The sequence below is a fragment of the Pinus tabuliformis genome, chromosome 4_2 (genome assembly GCF_031772625.1).
Source record: "Pinus tabuliformis cultivar Carrire ecotype Pingquan chromosome 4_2, CPIR1, whole genome shotgun sequence".
Classification (NCBI taxonomy): domain Eukaryota; kingdom Viridiplantae; phylum Streptophyta; class Pinopsida; order Pinales; family Pinaceae; genus Pinus; species Pinus tabuliformis.
The window spans coordinates 430,315,704-430,327,735 of NC_142304.1; the positions used below are offsets into that span (position 1 = coordinate 430,315,704).

At 42.3% G+C, this 12,032-nt stretch overlaps 1 protein-coding gene across 2 annotated transcripts in view; it reads right to left on the reverse strand.

The window, feature by feature from the left end:
• LOC149169799 (tetratricopeptide repeat (TPR)-containing protein) overlaps nt 1-12,032 on the reverse strand; it is a 437,974-nt gene that overhangs the window by 289,459 nt on the left and 136,483 nt on the right. The window lies entirely within an intron of this gene.

Sequence of the window (12,032 nt, forward strand, 5' to 3'; positions counted from 1 at the left end):
TTTTTGGAAAATTACGCTTCCGCGCTTCGCGCTTCCGCTTCGCGCTTCCGCTTCGCTCCCGCTTCGTGCAACATTGCTCCTCACACATGCAGCCCAAGCAAACCTTCACACGTGCGTCCTTCAGCAAACCTATGCTCAGAACTAGTACAGCCTTCGCCTCCACTTAGTCTTCTCTGAATTTTGCTGTTACAATACTTCTTCTCTCTTCAATTTTGGGTATCACACTCTTGCATCTTTCTTCTCTCCTTAGCCTTGCTTTTATAATTTCTCATTGAGCTAAATCTCTAACCTTAATCTCCAAAGTGATGGCTGGTTAGGTTTAAATCCTAGCCCACTTGAGATCAACAGTTGAGATTAAAACAAATTCACTAAAGTAAACAATTTATTTTTCCATAGTTTCTTTAGCTCAATATCCAGCATAATTAGACTTAGGTTAAATTACAAAAGCTACTAACTAAATAAATTGAGCAAGGTTCCTAAGGAGAATTTGAATTGTTGAGAAATCTAGAGCAGCTAGATTAGGTGATTTATCTTTCTTTCTCTTGATTATATTTAGTGTTATTATCATCAAACAGACACCAAATCATAAAGAACAATGAGAGAAGAGAAAACAAAATGTAGGCGATCAGCCAGGGCCAAAACCTCTCCTCTTGAGAGGAAAACCCGTAAGAACTCTTCTCTTCTTATAGAACTACAATTGACTAATTCCAAACACTATGACCCTTGACCAAGACTCCTTCAAGACCAAGTCAAACTTCTTACGGATGAACTCCTCTTCCACAAAGTCAATGATAGTCATTATAGCCTTTCAACAGTTGCTTGTTTCCTCTTTGACCTCAATTTCAAACTTGCACTTTTGACTATGATTTTCGGCCCCTCTTGCAATAACCATAGCTTGCACGTGTGTCAAAAATATGGTGAAGATTGTCTCTATTCTTCTTTGCTCGGGCAACAGATCTCTCTTCAACAATTCGGCTTGAATATCAATGCTTCTTTAACCCTTAACGTGGCTTCTTGACCTGACTGTAACTCGGTCTTGTTGTAGGTGAAATGATGCCCTAATTACAATTCACACGTGTAAGAGATTTACCCAAAAGAGTTCTCAAGAAATCTGACTTTTTCTTCGTTCTATCTTCTTCCTTCTTCGTTGTATCTTCTTGTGTTTATTGTGCTTCAGATCGAACTCTTGATGCTTGCCTGGATGCTCTTCAAAGTGGTCGACTAGCCTCATATATATAGGCTTCTTGTCTTAGCATGAGGATTAACTTATCACGGTCTCTAGGCCGACTTGACACTTGGAAAGGTCGACTTGTCTAGGAGTATTATGACGAGGTCTTGGCAGGTCTTTGACTCTAGTTGACTTAAATAACATTTTTCTTTACAATATGTAACATGCCCAAATGGTCCTTCAATACATGACAATGACTCAATTGACCTAGAAGCACTCAATGGGTGCTTGACCTAAAAATAAATTTTCCTTGAGCATGAAACCCATGTGTCAAGAACAACAACGCTAAATTTATTTTTCTCTTTACATAAAATCACGATTACATATGTCATTATGAAGACCGAACCTAGTTATATATTTAAACATGAATGACCTTTGCATGCTTAACACCTAACCTATTTGAGCCTCTCTGAGACTTATTAAGGGTTATAGATTTTGCCATACGATCATTTGAGCTTGTTTTGTTGGAATCACATCTTATCTCACTTGAACCCCTAATTACTGAACATTTTGCCTTGGGTGTGTTGGAAAATGTAACTAGTTTCGGTCTTTATAATTGTCATTGTGCTCATGTCAATATGTATATCTTATGTAACAAGCAAAAGAAGAAAGAAAAATGATTATTTTAGAGCATGGGTTTCATGCTTCTTGTTGATGGTCTTCTAGGTAAAAGCATGTTCTTCATACTTCTAGGGTTTGTTAGGTCATAAGATTTATTGTCATGAGTCATGTGAGTCAATCTTATGATTATAAGACTCATCTAGGCAAAATGTGCCTTGTAAAAGAATTTATTTTGAGTCAAGAAAGTCCTGGAAACCTCCAAGCACAAGTCAACCCTGGCAGTTACAAGTCGGCCTAAAGGAAGGTATTTGAACCCCTCAGATGTGTATAAATACAGGCATCTTCAACCTCATTTGGCACTCACTCACTCAAAAGTTTCATCTCTCAAGAAAAATTTGATTTGAAGCTGAGAAGACTAAGAAGGCTAGAGCAAATATCAAGGAAGGAAGAAAAAGTCTTGGACATTTGTTTTTGGGCTCTATCTCTATCATGTCCCTTCTCAAACACATTTGTAACAAGGTGTTGCTACACAACTTTGCACGATTTTGGCTAAGGAAGAGAACCCTTCATTTTCGACTTAGGGATTTAGGAGGAAATTCGACTTTTTTTGGTTGCTAGTGGAATGTGGGGGCCACCCACATCGGAGTTCGAATTGGCCCATTCGAATAACTTGGAGGGAAAGTCAAATAGGTGGATGGAGGGGCCCACATGAGGCTAGGGAGGCCCAAGGAGTTATAAGGAGGGAGCAGCTCTCATTTTGGATTCATTCTTACACCTTGCAATCAAAATTACTTAACTGTTCACTCTGCTGTTTAGCTGAGTCAACCAGCTGTTTAGCCATGAATCTCTCAAGCGGGAGATTCAACCTCTACTTTGGGGGACCATTCGTGCCCGCCCTAGAGAGGCAGTTCCATAAGTATTTCAGGAGTTCCAGGAGTGTGTTACAGCACTACCATTCAGCCACAATAGGGAGTGCGTATTTCTGGCTAGCTGGAGAATACGCAGGGGGAGTTTGGAGCTATCAGTGATCAAGCATTTGTCGAGAGAGTTAGAGGATTGGGAGAGCAGCAAAGGACCAGCCTTTCTTGCGAGTTTGGAGCCAGCAGAGGCAGCATCCCAACAGTCCGATTTATAGTTACCTGGGCCTGCGTAGAGAGCCATCACTAGGCTCACGTGGGAGTTGGAGGAAGGAATTGTAGAGCTGGAGATGGCCGGGAGAAGTAGGAGATCACTTGGAGGGCCATTTGAGGAGGATTGTTGGAGTTGGGAGAGCAGATATTAGCAGGATCAGTCACAGCAACAAAATTCGAAATTGGAGGAGGGCCAAGCTGTGAAGGGTCAATTTTTGAAGTTTGGAACCAAGGGAAACCCTTTCAGGGTTTTTCTGGATTTTGGGAAAGGATCACACTCCTAATTTTATAGAATTTTATGGGCAGATCTAAAGGGTCGAACAAGTGTCCCAACTCAGTCAGCAACTAGAAGGGCTATGGGGAATTTGGGCCAAAAGTTTGAGGTCAAAATTTGGCCAATTCCTTCGTGGGTTTTTCTGGGTTTAAGAAGCAAGGAGCTAAAATCTCATAATTTTCTGAGCATAGGAAGTAGTGATTCCAGCCCTTCGAAGTAAGCAAACAGAGCAGTTTTCTAGGGCAACGCAGTTCAATTTGGTGTAGCAGTTGTAGTAGCCTTCAGTTCAGAACTTTCTCACCTGGGTTTTGTCATGCTTATCCATTGAGACAAGCCCAGGTGCACCATTCTATTTTACTATTTTATTTGCTACTAAAGAAGTAATAAAATGGCTCACCAGTTCTCTATTTCTAGTGTTTCCTTGGGTGCTTAATGTAGATTTCGTTTTTCTAATTGCTGGATTGTTTGCATGTTTTGTGTATCACTTACATTCCTGTTTAGGGTCATTACAGTGGTATCAGAGCCATAATCTTGGCTCAGCTTGTGGCAAAAATTAGAATTAAACAACATGGTGGTCACCTGGAATGAGGTGGTGAGGATACAACAAATGATGATTGATGTGGGGAAGAAGTTGATTCATTCCTCGATTGGGAATTTCGACATCATTGCAACTGATGTGGAGTTATTGGGGGAAAACTGGAGGGCATACCAATCATTGGGTCATGGCATTCAGGCGTCACTCTCTTTTTGAGAATTCTGTGAACTAAGGGTTATGCACAAACCAATGGAGATTCAGTGGGATTTTGCAAGGATGATGAGAAGCATTAAGAAAAAAGGTGAAAGGGTAGTCGAAGGGGCCATGGTTGGCAAAGAGATAGTTGAGCATACACCCATTGATGAGGCGTCATCCATTGATGAGGTATTCGAGGTTGTGACCGAGTTCTCAGGTGATAACAATGCACCACAGGTTGGTGAGGTGTCGGAAGGCAGCTCCACTATTGTTGAGGAGCTGATTGGTACAGAGGCCTCCAGATCTATGACGGAGTTGCCAGACGATAGTCGCCTACAGCTGACTAGTGAGCATATTGTGCATATTGGGTTGTCTATGGAGGAGAAATCGAAGGCTCATGTCGAGCCCGTGATGGAGGAGGATGTGCAACCATCCCTTGGGCTAGCCATTGATGAGGGGCAGCATAGAGGTCACACATTGGGTTTTCAGCGCAGTTCACTTCAGAGGCCACTGTCGGGGTCTATAGTGTATCAACCCACCCTTATGCATTGGATTGAGGGAGGCCGAGTTGTCTAGACGTACACAAGGGGGTGGACAGGTTAGCAGGACTGAGCTGAGCATGATACCACATCAGCTTGGAGGGCTTGTTCCTTCCACAGAGGATTACACATTCGATCTCTCCTTTGGGATTGGATGGTGAGAGGTACTAAGCTGGTACTCGATGGAGCAAGTTAGGCGGTTGGATACATCCATGGCCACATGTCAACAGAGGTCGTGGATTACCAGAGGGACTCAAGGGCGGGAATATTTTTGGGATCCAGGTGGGATTTTCCATCACATCATAGAGTTGATAGGTAATGGTAGTAGCTACGGGATCGATTTGACGCTTGAGCGCACCCACATTTTCAGATCTCCATCAGAGTCCCAGTTAGCACTAGTGACAGGATGGTTTGACAGGCGAGCAGACAGATTTCATGAGTTGTCTTGGCATATTGACGGTGCGTGGAGTCACAGGGTGACAGGTATCCAAGATAATAGTGGTCGAAGAGGACCGATATTTTTTGAAGACTGGGAACCCAAGATAATAATAGTCCTAGAAAAGGACATACCTAGTGAACACCCAGATGGGGTATGTGCCTTGTAGAGGTAGTGTGGTATCTCACGTACAGCCTCTCAGCATGATGCTCTTGTATAAGGAAGAGCTTTTCAATGTTAAGGCCTTACTATGTTGACAATGTTAGTCATAATGTTAATGCTTAAAGATGACTTACCAATCCGACTCTTCTTGTGAGAACTCTTCAACTTGAGAATAACATTATACTGCTTGTGCAATTATGAATACCACCTTAGTTAAGAGGGAGTGTTGGAAAATATAACTAGTTTCGGTCTTCACAATTGCCATTGTACTCATGTCAATATGTATATCTTATGTAACAAGCAAAAGAAGAAAGAAAAATGATTGTTTTAGAGCATGGGTATCATGTTTCTTATTGATGGTCTTCTAGGTAAAAGCATGTTCTTCGTGCTTCAAGGGTTTTTTAGGCCTTAAAATGTATTGTCATGAGTCGTGTGAGTCAATGTTATGATTATAAGACCCATCTGGGCAAGTTGTACCTTGTAAAAGAATTTATTGAGTCTAGAAGGTCTTGGAAACCTCCAAGAACAGGTCGGCCCTAGTACAAGTCGGCGTAAGGGAAGGTACTCAAACCCCTCAAATGTGTCTAAATATAGGCAGCTTCGACCTCATTTGGCACTCACTCACAAGTTTGATCTCTCAGCAAGGTTGCTTGGGAGTGGGAGCAGAAGCGGGAAGCAAGAGTGGGAAGCAAGAGTGAGGAACGACATTTTCAAAAGATCTCGGAGAGGGGAGCGGGCATTTAGTATATTGTAGAAGCCTTAGCAGGTATTTAGCCTAGGAGTGTTGTGGGGAAGCTTCTCTTGTGGGGATAGTATCCAACCATAGAATAGTGGGGAATAGTGCTAAGATTACAATGGTGACTAATCCCATTGTTGCTCCTCATTTAGAGTGCCTAATGAAGCTTTCCACTAATGTGTTAGATTTTGCAATAACTAGCAACTATGAGTGCATCAAGCATTAGTACAATCTGGCATCAACAATATAGGCATCTAAATTTAACATATCTCTTTGAACTCGCATGAGAGAATCTGGTAGATGGCTATCTTGATATCAAATCGTTGATATAGAGTATTTACAGAGCTTGTTAGGCAACAAAGCAACATAGAACTTCTTTTGATAAAAGCTTGGACAGGTAATAGAGTATGTGGGTTCACGTAGACGTATGTGGACCAATGAACATGACATCCATCACTAGTGCCAAGGATTTCCTTCTTTTTGTTGATGATTATATAGAAAGAAAATGTGGGTGTATTTTATAAAATAAAAATATGAAGTGTCTAATGAATTTCAAAAGTGTAAAGTGTAGAGAAAGATTCAAGTTGTCACATTACAACTACTCAGTTTGGTAATGGCAAAGGATTATGTTCAAAAGAATTCAATAACAATTGTGTTAAACATGAGATAAGAGGATAGTTCACTACACCCCACACGTCACAATAGAATGGAGTGTGGAGTCGCACTATCACAGAGATCGGTAGGTGTACGATGGAGAACAAGTGTGTTCCAGACAAGATTTGGGCTAAGGCAATGATCATAGTGGTAAAGATGTTGAATATATTTCCATTGATGGTGATGAAGCAAATGACCCCGAAGGAAGCCCGAAGTCAGACATATAAGGTTTTTGGTTCTATTTCTTGTGCCTAAAAATCAAAAGAGAAAACAAATAAGTTAGACCCAAAGAGAAAGAAACTGATAATCACAAGGCACAACAATAATCACAAAAATTATATGTTCGTTGTTGTCAACAACAACCAATTGAAATTTAGCAAAGATGTCGTACTTGATGAAGAAGCAAATCCCTTGAAGACTTCTTCAAAGATAAAAAAAAATACTCAATGTTCCACCAAGTTTCTAAGATGTGGGGGCAAGGGATGTTGGAATTTCTAAGTTTAACCCATTAGAGATTCTTCCTGTACCATCTGATTTATTTCTTCCTACTTGTTTAATTACTTAACAAGTTATTTACCATGTAAATACTGAAAATAAAAGTATCAACATCTACAGATCATCAACTGAAAGAAAACAAGCGCACAAGTGACACTGTTATTTTTGGACCAATGTCCCTAGAAAAACCCAAGGCGGGAAAACCGGTGCAGCTACTCAGAGGGTTTTATTATTATGCAGTTTTCAGAATACAACCAGGGTGCCAGAAATGGCTCACCCAACAGAGAATGCCCTCGGTAGTAGTACCTCTCCTCAGAGACCGATATTCTCGCTAATCAATGACCAAATGAACGATCCCACAGCAACAATTGCAGCTTCCACTGCTCTGCATCACTCTGATAGGGACTACGTCACCCTTCCTGGCTCGCCAGCACCCAGTCTGCCCCACGAAAATCTTCCCAGCGCTACCTCTTGGCCATGCGTCAACTCTGCTAGCCTCTGCATCAGCCCTCAAACCCTCTGCATCACCCACATTGGCCTCTCCTGGCTCTGTGCAGCTCGTAGCTACCTCTGCATAACACCCAACTGCGTCTGCATCAACCTCTCCAGGATCTGCGTTGTCTCACTAGTACCAACTCTGCCTCTCTGTTATGTACTCACTGCCACTAGCTGTTGATCATTGATTCGATTTCTCTTAGCAAACCTCACTCTAGAAAATTGAATGACTCATCACTCTAGTGTGTTCTCCAACTGACCCTCAAGCCTCCTCTTATACTTTTCTCGTTGCTCCATCAATGACCGAGATTAAATCTCTAATCAGAGGCTAAGATTAGATTTGGCTTGATCCATGACTTTTGAAACCTTCTAACCCAGTTTTAAATTAATACCCATTAATATTTTATTTTTCCTAAGTTTAGACTTAGGAACTCCATTAAAAATATTAATTATTTTAATATCTCCCAAACCAGTTAGAATTTGCCCAAGCCATTTCTAGGTCTTGGAGATCTCATGTGCTTTAGCCACTCCAACAATTTTCATGGCTAAAGCACATCCGATGCTACCCCAAATCAACACTCCCTCTTAGAGAGGACTGTGCTCTAGTAATACTCCACACTAAGCATCACCCTGATTATCCAGCATCGGTCCCTGTGCTGATGCTAAGCCTCCTCACCCGACATCCTCTACACTGCTGCATCTTGTACTACTGCCCATGGACCTGCCACTGCCACTGCTGCATCCGTACGGCAACTCCCTCTGCATCTGTGCTGCCACTGGTCCATCCTCCCAGCACTGCATCCCCCTCTCATCATGTTGCATCGTGTTGCCCATGGCACTGTCACTGCTAACTGCAACTCAGTTACCGAAAGTAGGTAACTGATCCACCCAACTACTGACATCCCTGCCAAGCTAGAAACACTCCCAACGCTGAAACTCCCTCTGCCGCTAACAAGTGCTCCCTCTACTGACCTCTGAGCTACTACAACAACTCCCTGCATCTCGCACCGTTGCACAACTCTACATGCCATCCTGCACTCGTGCAACACTCCCGTGCCTCTCGCACTGTCGCAGCCTGCTAGCCTCACACTGCCAAGGGACACCTGCATTGTAGCACTCTCTACCGCTTCATCCGCATCCGTCTCTACCGACATCCACCAGTCCTGCTACTCCTCTTCGGGGCTCCCGTAGCAAGGTATAATCCAAGAGGTTGGGTACCTCGAGGATCCTACCCCTCATCGCCTATAGTCCTCCTGACTACAGCTCAATGTCTCCCCACTTCTTCTCAAGTGGCACATGAGCACTCATGGCATAATCATCATCCTCCTCTACTTCTTTCTCTGCCCTCACTGGCGCTGCCTTGGTCTCGGAAGCCTCTCCCTTACTCTTCTTCCTCGGACACTGGTTCGCAAAATGACCTGGTTCCCCACAATGGAAGCACTTGACCTTGGAAAGGTCCTTCTTCTTTCGCTTCTCCTGCTTTCGCACAGATGCTAGAGCCGCATCCTCTTCTTCCGCATTGATCCTGATCCTTTTACTGCTACTCCCCGCCTTAGTCAACTGTCTGATCTCTTCTCGACGAAGAGTCGCCCCATCAGCTTCGCTCTGCAAATTACTTGCAGCCTCCTATACCCCAACAACTAAAGGATTGAGCCACTTGGCTCTGCGGAATCCCAACACTGACAAATCAGCTCTCCTAGCCAACTGCGTCAACCCTCCTAGCCTCTGTGTGGCTCTGCGTGAGCTTGATTCTGCCTCCCTTAGCCTCTGCACTGCCTTTCTCTAGCCCAGAATGATGACGCAGTTCCTCTGCGTCACTCCTTCCTCTGTCGCCTTCAGCACGGATCAGCCCTGTCACTCAGGACAGTTGAATCTACTTCTATTGCTCTACTAGTTGATGCCTTCAGTTATCCTGTGATCTGCAACCACGCTCTGATACCATGTTCGAATTTCTAAGTTTAACCCGTTAGAAATTCTTCCTGTACGATCTGGTTTATTTCTTCCTACTTGTTTAATTACTTAACAAGTTATTTACCATGTAAATACTAAAAATAAACACAAGTAAAGTATCAACATCTACAGATCATCAACTGAAAGAAAACAAGCACACTAGTGACACCATTATTTTTGGACCAATGTCCCTGGAAAAGCCCAATGCACGAAAACCAGTGCAGCTATTCAAAGGGTTTTATTATTATGCAGTTTTCATAATACAACTAGGGTGCTAGAAATGGCTCACCCAACAAAGAATGCCCTCAGCAATAGTACCTCTCCTCAGAGACAGATATTCCGACTGATCAATCACCGGATGAACGATCCCACAGCAACAATTGCAGCTTCCACTACTCTGCATCACACTAATAGGGACTGCGTCACCCTTCTCGGCTCACTAGCACCTAGTCTGCCCCACGAAAATCTTCCCAGCGCTGCCTCTTGGCCCTGCACCAGCTCTGCTAGCCTCTACGCATCTACTGAAGCCTCTACATCAGCCCTCAGACCCTCTGCGTCACCCACACTGGCCTTTCTTGGCTCTGTGCAGCTCCCAGCTGCCTCTGCGTAGCACTCAGCTACCTCTGCATCAACCTCTTCAGGCTTTGCACTGTCTCTCTAGTACCAACTTTGCCTCTCTGCTATGTATTCACTGCCCCTCGCTGCTAATCACTGATTCGATTTCTCTTAGCAAACCCCGCTCTAGAAAATCGAATGACTGATCACTCTGGTGTGTTCTCTAGCTGATACTCAAGCCTCTTCTTATACTTTTCTCGTTCATCCATCAACCTCCGAGATTAAATCTCTAATCAACGACTAAGATTAGATTTGGCTTGATCCATGACTTGCGGAACCTTCTAACCCAGTTTTATATTAATACCCATTAATATTTTATTTTTCCTAAGTTTAGATTTAGGAACTCCATTAAAAATACTAATTCTTTTAATATCTCCCAAACCCGTTAGAATTTGACCAAACCATTTCTGGGTCTTGGGGATCTCATGTGCTTTAGGCTCTCCACCAATTTTCATGGCTAGAGCACATTCGATGCTACCCCAAATCAACAAGGGAACAGGGATACACAGGAGCAACCTATACAAAAGCTCCCCACCAATTTTTAAGAAACGTGGGTGGATGTCGAGGTCTTAAAAGCTTATAAATATAAAAATATATGATACATCATTGAAATTTTAATATTTATAATGTACTTGTGTTTATCATTATATAATATATAACACTTACATCATGAAGGATAAATGATAAATCGATGAATCATATAACTGAAGTCTTAAACCAATTTAAAACGAAAAGCATGATATCATATAATCATACATCATACATGTAAGCTTGTAACTGTACAATGTAACTACTAACAATGTACGATGAAAATAAATGTTTAAAGTTTTAAAGTTTTAACCATATTGAAGTTCCAACTATGAATACTGAGTATTGAAATAAAAGTCAAGTCTGATACATCAAGAGTCAAATTTTTATGGAGTCAAGACTCAAGTCTAATATACTATATATCAAGATTCAAAATAAACTGAAGTCTACAACTGAAATCTGAAATAGAAAAGCAAATAAGTTAAGTTGTGATTTTTGTCAACGGAAACGACCCCTCACGACCCCACACAACCCCATTTGGAGGATTCGACCCCAAAAATCAAGGAAACGCCCCCTTATAACTTTCTGCGTGTACCCTGCTTTTTGGGAGCGTGGGGAAACAAACCCCAGCCGTCCCCAAGTCCCTGGAACGCGAGGGAGCTAGGAAACTCGACCACCAGGTGGGGGGACGCGACCCCGTGGAATACTGAAAATACTAGATAGCAACACATTATGCATAAGGGTTCAAGTGTCAAGCTTCAAGTAGCTCCATCTAAAAAGGGTGGGGAGGTGCTAGGGGAGGATTCTAAGCATGAAAACTCTCCAAAGCTAATAATTTTTAATGCATATAAGTTAAATTACCATTTAGATCCTGAAGGTACAAGTACCCAAGACATGGTGACAAGTTTGACTTGGATGAGGAAGATCCCAAGAAGAAGTCAAACTGTTGTCATAGCACCATTAGAGATGTTCATGTATGTAAAATGACTGAGGGATGATGGAGATTCTGCACATTTTTTAATATAAATGCATTTTATATGTGTGTGTGTGTGTGTGTGTGTGAGAGAGAGAGAGAGAGAGAGAGATCTCAATTTTGATCTACTCAAGTCTCTATGATGGCCATTGTTGGTGACAACATCTCTCCTTTCTAGGTTGCAAATAGATCGCTTCTTCTTGTAGATTTTTGACACAAAAAGTGGCAATAGATCACCTTATTGTAGGAGCGCTTAAGAGAAAAGAAGGCCAAACTCACTTGGAAGGATAAATTTTGATCTTGTATTTGATGATGATAAGTGTTACCCGCCAAAAAGGTAACCCCCTAAGAGAAATATTTTCTCCTATTTTGGACATGCCAAGCACCTAGCAACCCTACACATTACCTTGATGATGATGATATGCCAGCGTCTCCACCATCTGCACTAGTCACTACACATCTCACCATTTGGCATTCCTCTTGAATGAAGGTGGCTTACAAATCAATAGGTACTTTGATCATTTTG